Consider the following 10,415-nt stretch of genomic DNA (forward strand, 5'->3'; position numbering starts at 1 on the left):
GGGGGTGGCACAGTGGTAGAGTGGTTAGCACTGCTGCCTCACAGCGCCAGGGACCTGGGTTCGATTCCCCGGATTGGGTCACTGTCTGTGTGGAGTTTGCACGTTCTCCCCATGTCTGCATGGGTTTCCTCCAGGTGCTCTGGTTTCCTCCGGGTGCTCCGGTTTCCCTCACAGTCTGAAAGATGTGCTTGTTAGGTGCATTGACCCGAACAGGCGCTGGAATGTGGCGACTAGGAGAATTTCACAGTAACTTCATTGCAATGTTAATGTAAGCATTACTTGTGACGAATAAATAAATTTCAAACTTCAAATTCCTGCACGTGATGTCTTTGCATCAACAATCTGCAGCTTAATGCCTGATTTTTGCACACCAATGGCAATTGCAAGGCTGTGTTCGATTTTCAGCTGACATCTTATGAATTCTTGTGCTTGAACTCAACTGTTGAACTTCTTTTGCTGCTAGTTCCATTGATACAGCACCTTCCAAAGCTTTTTTTAAGGGTTAGGTTGCTTTCTGTGAACAACCACTTTTGAATCAACTCATTCTAATTGATCTCTAATGGTGTTGTTCAAGATATCCCCAAATTCAGAGTGTCCAGCTAGTCTCTTCAAGATAGCTTCAATGTCCAGCTAGTCTCTTCAAGATAGCTAGAAACTGTGTGATCGATTCACCTTCTTGTTGGTTACACTTATGGAACCTAAACCTTTCTGCAATGACTAAAGGTTTCTGTGAATTGTGGTCCTGTAATATTTCCACTATTTCATCATAGGTTTTTGTGCCTAGATTTTCTGGCTGTACCAGACTTCTCAGAAGGTTAATTGCTTCCATCCCCACTATGCTCAGGGAAGTTGGAACTACTATATCTGCCACTATCTTATTCACTTGGACATAATAGTTGAATCTCTCAGTAAATGAGTCCATTGCTCTGCATTCTCATCAAGTGGTCCCACGGCACCAAAACCTCTCACTATTTTCACTATGGAAAGGGGGCTGAGTGAGCACAATGTGCCACATGTTTCCAGCACGACCTTGCTTCCTTATCCTCAAAACAAGGGAAGCCTGAGTGCAGCCCGTTTCCTTTCATGTTTTACAAGACTCCAAGCTCTAAATTTGCTGTTGCAGGGTGCTTGCTACTCCAGTGCTCCTGATACTGTTCCAGATCTGTCTGGGCAGAGCGAGCAGTGAGCTTCTTTCCAAAGTTGCTTTCTCCAGAATCTTTGATTATTTTCTGATTCCTCCAGGGGCTGTGACTGTTGTTTGGGCTTCCCTCCGTCACCAGCTTTCGTGTAGAGATAATTCCTGATATTTATTCTTCTGTCAGGTGTCTACGATGCTGTCGGACTTTCACCATTCTTTTCTTTTTGGAGTGACTGCAAGTGTGGTCTGACCACCTCGTCGCCAGTTTTCTACGTGGAGGTTTCAAAAGATAGGCTACAGGACCGGAATTTCAAACAAAGAGCTTTATTGAAAGCAAGTGAACACTACGGGAGGCAAAGATAGACCGCCCATTTTCCCGTGCAAATGGCTGATGATATAATCAGTGACATCATGTGATCAGTCTCTTAAAGGGACCTTGTTCTACTGCAAAGCTGCTGGTGAGGAAACACTAGAAATAACATGAATACACAAGTGGTCAGGTGCCTTCTTGAACCACCATGGTCCCTGAGATGTAGGTACACGTATAGTGCAGTTAAGGAGGGAGTTCTAGGATTTTGACCCAATGACAGTGAAGGAACAGCAATATATTTCCAAATCAGGATGGTGTATGGCTTGGAGGGGAACCTCCAGGCGATGGTGTTCCCATGTGTTTGCTGCCTTGTCCTTCTAGATTGTAGAGGTTGCAGATTTGGAAGATACTGTGAAAGGAGCCTTGGCGAAGTTTTGTAGAGGTGGTATGCATTGCTGTCTCTGTAAGCTGGATGGTGTTATGTTTCTTGAGTATTGTTGGAACTGCACTCATCCAAGCAAATGGAGAGTATTCCATTACACTCCTGACTTGTGCCTTGTAGGTGGTGGATAGGCTTTGGAGAGTCAGGAGATTAATTACTTACTGCAGGATTCTCAGCCTCTGACCTGCTCCCTTAGCCACAGTATTTATATGGCTCATCCAGTTCCTTTTCTGGTCAATGGTAACCCCCAGGATGTTTATAATGGGGGTTCAGTGATGGTAATGCCATTGAATGTCAAGGGGCGATGGTTGGATTCTCTCCTTTCCGAGATGGTCATTCATTATCTGGCATTTATGTGGTGTGAATGTTACTTGCCACCTGTCAGCCCAAATGTTGACCAGGTCTTGCTGCATTTGGGCACAGACTGCTTCAGTATCTGAGGCATTGAGAATGATACTGAACATTGTGCAGTCATCAGCAAATATCCCCACTTCTGATTTGGAAGGAAGGTCATTGATGAAGAATCTGAACATGTTTGAGCCCAGGACGCTACCCTGAGGAACTCCTGCAGTGATGTCCTGGAGCTGAGATGATTGACCTCCAACCATCACAACCATCTTCCTTTGTGCCGGGTATGACTCCAACCAGCGGAGAGTTTTCCCCTTGGTTGGAGTTTTGCTCCTTGATGCCACATTTAGTCAAATACTGCCTTGATATCAAAGACAGTGACTCTTGCTTCACCTTTGGAGTTCAGCTCTTTTATACATGTTTCGACCAAGACTGTCAAGGACCAAGGTCCGTAGTGTGATCCTGGTGGAACTCAAACTGGGCGTCACTGAGCAGGTTATCGCTGAGCAGGTGCTGCTTGATAGCGCTGTCAATGACCCCCTTCCATCACTTTACTGATGATCGAGAGTAGACTGATTGGGCGGTAATTGGCCGGGTTGGATTTGTCCTGTTTCTTGTGTATAGGACACACCTGATAATTTTCCACATTGCTGGATAGATGCCAGTATTGTAGCTGTACTGGAACAACTTGGCTACGGAACACAGCTAGTTCTGATGTTAGTAAGAAGGACTTTGCAGGGTTGGCTGTGCAGTGGTCATTTCCGTGGCTTAGGTCGACAACAGGAGTCCGTCTGGTTTCATTCCTTTTTGGCTTTATAACAGTTTCAAACAACTGAGTGGCTTGCCGCTACTCGCCACCACATTGCTTTGGCTCTGGAGACAGATATAGGCCAGACCGGGTAAGGACGGCAGATTTCCTTCCCTAAAGGGACATCAGTGAACCAGATGTGTTTTTATGACAATCGACAATGGTTGTGTGGTCATCATTATCTAGCTTTTTTTAAATACCAAATTTATTAATTGAATTTAAATTCCACCAACTGCATGTGAACCCGTGTGTCCAGTACATTAGGCTGGGCCTCTGGATTACTAGTTCAGTAACAATACCATCACGCTACCATCTCCCTCTGAATGACAGTATGAGATATGACCTTATTGAAACATAAAAACTCTTACCTGGTTTGTGAGGATAGATGCTGAGACAGGGACTTCCCCTGGCTGGGGAATTTAATCTGGACATTGTCTGGGCAAGGATTAGCCACAATCATATTGAATGACACAGCAGGCTTAAGGGCCCGAATGGTCTACTCTTGTTCCTATTTCCTATCCTTCAGTGTCCTAACATAAGAACATCTGGATCAGAGGTGGGTGCACGGTGTTGAGGTACAGGTGGGCTACCATCTAACTGAATGGCATCCTTTTGTTCGATTGTTACTCTCCCATCGTACCTTTGTTAAAATTCATTTATGGGACATGGGCGTCGCCGGCTGGCCAGCGTCTATTGCTCATCCCTAGTTGACCTTGGAGGGCAGTTGAGAGTCAACGACATTGCTGCGGCTCTGGAGTCACATTTAGACCAGACCGGGTAAGGACGGCAGATTTCCTTCCCTAAAGGACATTAGTGAACCAGATGGGTTTTTCTGACAATCGACAATGGGTTTCAGGGCCATCGGTAGATTCTTTATTCCAGATTTTTTTTATTGAATTCAAATTCTATCATCTGCCGTGGCGGGATTTGAACCTGGGTCCCCAGAGCATTAGCTGAGTTTCTGGATTAATAGTCTAGTGATAATACCGTGAGGCCATCAGCTCTCCAACCTGCAACAGGAAATATTAGCTGTGTGTGTGGGACCATCAGGCAGGAAAACCTGACTGAATGAGGTGGTTAGTACTGGTCAGCCTTGCAAAGCCAACTGAAGCCATGGTTGACCGCAGTAGAAATTATTGGCTGGTTTTAAACTCTCTCAGGTGGATATAGACAATCCTATTTGAAGAGCAGGGAAATTCTCCCCGGTGTTTTTGCAATATTATCCCTTAATCAACATCAAATATTATCCCTTAATCAACATCACTAAATCTGATTATCTGGTCATTATCAAACTAGCTTCTGTGTCACCTTCATTACAACAGTGACTACACTTCAGAAATACTTCATTGGCTGCAAAGTGCTCCGATGTGGACAATGCAAATGCAGCTCATTACTAAGTGATTCAGCAAGTCACGATGCCCAGTTTACCTGCTCAGGCTGTTTCCAGCAGTCACAGGATTGGAAACTCTCTTCTGGTCGCTTGTTCTGTTTACTCCATTCCTGGTTCCAGGCGAAGAAACTAAAGTCCCAGGAATCTAAAAAATAGAACAGTTCAGTCATTGAGAAGCCCTGAACATAGCACCCAACCCTTAGACACAGCAAACAGCCCCAGAATATACCCCAACTGTGAAAACCCTCGAACATAATCCCCCACCCCATACACACACCCACCCACCAGATGTGGGTCCATTGAGATCATTCAATTGTGTTCAAACTACAAGAGTAGCTTTTCAATTAGGTACAGAATTGTTCCAAGGTTCCAGATATAAGAAACAAATAAAATAAAGATAATGGGGCGAATTTTCCCATTCTGCCCACCATGGGAATCGGAGCGGGTGAGGAGCGGACCATGGAAAAGTCCGTTGAGCTCGGGCGGGATTTTCCGGTTTTGGAGGCGAGCGCGGCTGGAAAATCCCACCCAATTTCTCAATCTGTAAATTAAACCCACAGACCTTGTGGAAACTGTTTGAAATATTATTTTTAGGATCTGGTGGTTCTATTTGGAGTTTTCAGGCTTTAGCCCTGAGTTTAACTAGGCCTAGTACAAAGGGTCCAATTACAGGAACTAATTCTTATACTTACTACACAAGTTTGAGAGGTTAACCCTTTACATGCTGTATGCTACAGTGAGCTGCCTCTGTGACCAGTGCTGTGCCTGGAGGTTCCCCCACTTAGCAAGTTCCATAATCGAAACCTTAAATATTTTATCACCCACACATTCTTGGGATGAGATGTTCAACCAAAGTCCCATATGCCCTCTTAGGTTGATATAAAAGATCAAAGGAAAGCAGAGAAGTCCTTCCTGGTTTCCTGGGTAATATTTATCCCTCAACTGACATCACTAAAACAGATGATCACATTGCTGTTTGTAGGATTTTACTGTGTGTGAATTGACAGATGTGTTTCCTCCAATATAACAGTAGCTGTATTTCCACAATACTTCATTGGGGGTAGTACGGGGTGTACTCTGCATCATTTGGGGGCAGCAAGACTGTAAAATGCTTTAGAACACTCCGAGGTAGTCTTTTTTTTGTGTGGGACCGAGAACACTGAGATTTAAAAACAGCACACTATGTATTTCACAAGGAGTTCAATTATTATAATTCCTGTGGTGTCTAATCAGTTCCTGCACTGGTTACAAATATTCTGCAAAGATAATGCAGCGACAGTGTATCTACCCTGCGTAACACCGAGTGGCCGTGGTCACACATAATCTAAAACACTGACTGCATTGCCTAAAGCAGTCCCGATTGTGCGGAGTGTCAGTCCAGAAAGGAGAGTTACCAGCCAGTAATAGAAACAACACAGGAATGGCAGCAAGAGCCAGTGGTGCCTCAACATGAGAATTAGCAGCAGGAGAAGGCCATTCGGCCCCTCAAATCTGCCCCGCCATTCAATGAGATCCTGGCTGATCAGTTTGTAGTTGTAACTCCACTTTCCGGTCTGTCCCCGTAACCCTCATCTCTCAAAAATCTGTGTAACTCAGCCTTGAATATATTCAATGTTCATTCCTCCACTGCTCTCTGGGGAAGAGAATTCCATAAAATAACAACCTTCTGAGAAAATAAATTTCTCCTCATCTCCGTCTTAAATGGGAGACCCCTTATTTTAAAATTTTGTACCTTAGTTCCAGACTGCCCCCGTGAGGAAATGTCTTTTCAGCTTCTGTAAATTGTGGAATAATTTAAAATGGGATGTGTGGGTAGTATTGGATGTTTGTGTCGTGAACTATTTTGAGGTAATCAATGTACTGTCTGCAGGATCTCATGTTTGCGTCCTTCCTGTTGTTGAGTAGCCTATGAAAACGCACTCTGGTAAAACATAACCATTTGAGTGAAATTAATGGCAGCCATAGAATCATCGAATCCCAACACTCTCCCTGCCCAGATTTCAAACACTCTCCCTGCCAAGATTCCATAGAATCCCTACAGTGTAGAGGGAGGTCACTTGGCCCATCGAGTCTGCACTAACTCTCCGTAAGAGCATTCCACCCAACCCTCCCCTCCACCCTATCCCCGTAACACCATGCATTTACCATGGCTAATCCACCTAACCTACACACCTTTGGACTGTGGGAGGAAACCGGAGGAAATCCACGCAGGCACGGGGAGGACGTGCAAACTCCGCACAGACAGTGGCCCAAGCTGGGAATCAAACCTGGGTTCCTGTTGCTGTGAGGCAGCAGTGCTAACCACTGTGCCACTAATGCCCATGGGAGCCCAAACTCCAATGAGAGCCACACATTGAGAACAGGACAGAGGTTTTTGTTAATTCCCAGTTTCCTGGGCCAGTGTGGGGAGGTTCATTCACTCCAGAATTAATAGGCTTTGGTTCAGACAGACGTGACATCGAGGAGCCCTGACAGAAATTGAGGCCAATGGGAATGCGCTAATTGAAGTTACAAAGAACAACAAAGAACAAAGAACAATACAGCACAGGAACAGGCCCTTCGGCCCTTACACCCAGCGCAAAGGAAGATAGTGGCAATTGTTGCAAACCAATCATCTCAACCCCAGGACATCACTGCAGGAGCTCCTCAGGGCAATGTCCCAAACATCTGCAGCTGTTCATCAATAACCTTTCCTGCAGCATAAGGTTAGAAGTGTGGGTGTTTACAGAGTATTCATTTCCATTTGTTACTCCTCGGATAATGAAACAGTCTATGCCAACTGGCTTGGATTAAACTACAACAACATTTCGGCTCAAAGAGCCAAGCACTGTTCACCTCCAATAGAAAGAATTTCCACAGTAAAAATCCCCCCCCCCCCCCCCCCACCCCACCCCCCACCCACCATCAGCATCCTGATCAGAAACTGAACTGGACCCAGCCATACAAATACAGTGGCTACCAGAGCAGGTCAGAGGCTGGGAATCCTGCAGAGAGTAACTCACCTCCTGACTCCCCAAAGCCTGTCCACCATCTACAAGGCACAAGTCAGGAGTGTGATGGAATACTCCCCACTTGCCTGGATGGGTGCAGCTCCAACAACACTCAAGAAGCTCAACACCATCCAGGACAAAGCAGTCCCGCTTGATTGACACACCATCCATCACCTTCAACATTCACTCTCTCCAACACCGGCTCACAGGGGCAGCCATGTATGCTGTCTACAAGATGCACTGCTGGAACTTGTCAAATCTCCAGCAACAGATCTTTCAAATCTGTGACCTCCATGAACTAGAAGGAGATGGGCAGTAGATACCTGGGAACACCACCAACTGCAAGTTCACCTCCAAGTCACTCATCATTCTGACTGAAATGGTAACGACAGCAGAGACCTGACAATTGGTCTGAGCTTCCTTGGGCTATATATGAGATCAGTCAGAGACCTTTCCCTTTATTACCAGCCCATGACTCCATCTAGAAAGTGTCCACATGTGGCTATTGAGTCATTCTGAATTGGAAATATATCGCCGTTCCTTCACTGTCGCTGGGTCAAAATCCTGGAACTCCTGGAACAGCACTGTGGGTACACCTACATCACATAGACTGCAGCAGCTCACTACCACCTCCAAGGGCAACTAGCGATGGGCAACGAATGCTGGCCAGCGAGCAATGCCCACATTCTGTAAATTAATAAAATACCCACCCCCCCCATACACTACCCTCCCACTCCCCCACACACAAACCCACCCACTGAACCCCCAGCTCCCCACACAACTCACCCACTACCCCGCATACCCCACACACACCCACACCCATCCACTTACCCACCCACACACACTTCTCCTCCCACGCCCCCACACACCGACCCACCCACTTCCCCACACACCGACCCACCCACTTCCCCTCCCACCTCCCCACCCACTTCCCCTCCCACCCACTTCCCCTCCCACCTCCCCACCCACCCACTTCCCCTCCCACACACCCACCCACCCACTTCCCCTCCCACACACCTACCCACCCACTTCCCCTACCTCCTCCCCACCCACGCACCCCTCCACCCCCACCTCCCCACCCACACACCCACTTCCCTTCCCACCTCCCCACCCACTGCCCCACCCACTTCCCCTCCCACCGCCCCACTTCCCCTCCCACCGCCCCACCCACCCACTTCCCCTCCCACCTCCCCCCACACACCCACCCACCTCCCCACACACCCACCCACCTCCCCACACACACACACCCACCCACCCCCTTCCCCTCCCACCTCCCCACACACACACACCCACCTCCCCTCCCACCTCCCCACACACACACACCCACCCACTTCTCCTCCCACCTCCCCACACACAAACACCCACCCACTTCCCCTCCCACCTCCCCACACACAAACACCCACCCACTTTCCCTCCCACCTCCCCACACACACACCCACCCACTTCCCCACACACACACCCACCCACTTCCCCTCCCACCTCCCCACACACACACCCACCCACTTCCCCTCCCACCTCCCCACACACACACACCCACCCACTTCCCCTCCCACCTCCCCACACACACCCCACTACTCCTCCCACCCTCCACACACAACCCACACACCCTCTTCCGCTCCCCACACATTTTCTGGAAAAGAATTAAATGTTATTGGTGAGTCCAGTTGAATTTTTTCGAGGTGAAATGGCAGGAGGATTGGAACAGAAAGAGAAGCGGAGGGTTGTCACTTACAGAGTGTGTGTCCGGGCTGGGGGTGTGCAGGAGGTACGGGGATGTTCTCCATGGAGTCAGGATGTGTGAGTGTGAGCTCAGTCTGCCTCTCACTCACTCACCCTCCCTGAAACCTGAGCCACAGCAAACGCTGCTCAAACTGCGGCTCTGCGATGGCAAATAGTCACCAGATCCCAGTGTCAAGTGACCCATTAAAGAAATGAGAGCTCGGGAGCGGAATGTGCATCCCGCAGGGAGCGGATATCAGCCACAAATCAGCAACATCTCACCAGAAAACCACACAAACAGGCAGCAAAGCGACACCCCCACTGCCCCTCACCCACCCAACACCCCCTCCCCGAACCCCACTAACCCCTCCCCCAACCCCCTCCCCCAAATCCCCCCAACCCCCTCCCCCTGATCCCCCAACCCCCTCCCCCTGATCCCCCCAACCCCCTCCCCCTGATCCCCCCAACCCCCTCCCCCTGATCCCCCAACCCCCTCCCCCTGATCCCCCCAACCCCCTCCCCCTGATCCCCCCAACCCCCTCCCCCTGATCCCCCCAACCCCCTCCCCCTGATCCCCCAACACCCTCCCCCTGATCCCCCAACCCCCTCCCCCTGATCCCCCCAACCCCCTCCCCCTGATCCCCCCAACCCCCTCCCCCTGATCCCCCCAACCCCCTCCCCCTGATCCCCCCAACCCCCTCCCCCTTATCCCCCCAACCCCCTCCCCCTTATCCCCCCAACCCCCTCCCCCTTATCCCCCCAACCCCTTCCCCCTTATCCCCCCAACCCCTTCCCCCTTATCCCCCCAACCCCTTCCCCCTTATCCCCCCAACCCCATCCCCCTTATCCCCCCAACCCCCTCATCCCCCCAACACCCTCATCCCCCCAACACCCTCCCCCTAATCCCCCCAACACCCTCCCCCTAATCCCCCCAACACCCTCCCCCTAATCCCCCCAACCCCCTAATCCCCCCAACCCCCTCCCCCTAATCCCCCCAACCCCCTCCCCCTAATCCCCCCAACCCCCTCCCCTAAACCCCCCAACGCCCTCCACCTATTCCCCTCAACCCTCTCCCCCTAATCCCCTCCCCCTAATCCCCCCAACCCCCTCCCCTAACTCACCCAACCCCTTCCCCTCTCCCCCAATCCCCATCACCCTCTCCCCCAACCTCCCTCACCATCTCCCCCAACCCCACTCGCCCTCTCCCCCAAACCCCCTCGCCCTCTCCCTCCAACCCCCCTCACCCTCCCCCCCAACCCCCCTCACCCTC

The 10,415-nt window shown here is 49.7% G+C and overlaps 1 protein-coding gene across 1 annotated transcript in view; it reads right to left on the bottom strand.

Moving 5' to 3' along the window:
* Positions 1 to 9,291, bottom strand: part of usp2a (ubiquitin specific peptidase 2a) — a 112,014-nt gene extending 102,723 nt beyond the window's left edge. The window contains exons 1-2 of the mRNA XM_078199130.1: positions 9,159 to 9,291; positions 4,475 to 4,581 (exon numbers count right to left, since the gene is read on the bottom strand). The gene's annotated coding sequence lies outside the window, so the exon portion shown is untranslated. The remainder of the gene's footprint in view (positions 1 to 4,474; positions 4,582 to 9,158) is intronic.
* Positions 9,292 to 10,415: the final 1,124 nt, after the last annotated feature.

This window comes from Mustelus asterias, chromosome 27 (assembly GCF_964213995.1).
Source record: "Mustelus asterias chromosome 27, sMusAst1.hap1.1, whole genome shotgun sequence".
Taxonomy (NCBI): Eukaryota; Metazoa; Chordata; class Chondrichthyes; order Carcharhiniformes; family Triakidae; genus Mustelus; species Mustelus asterias.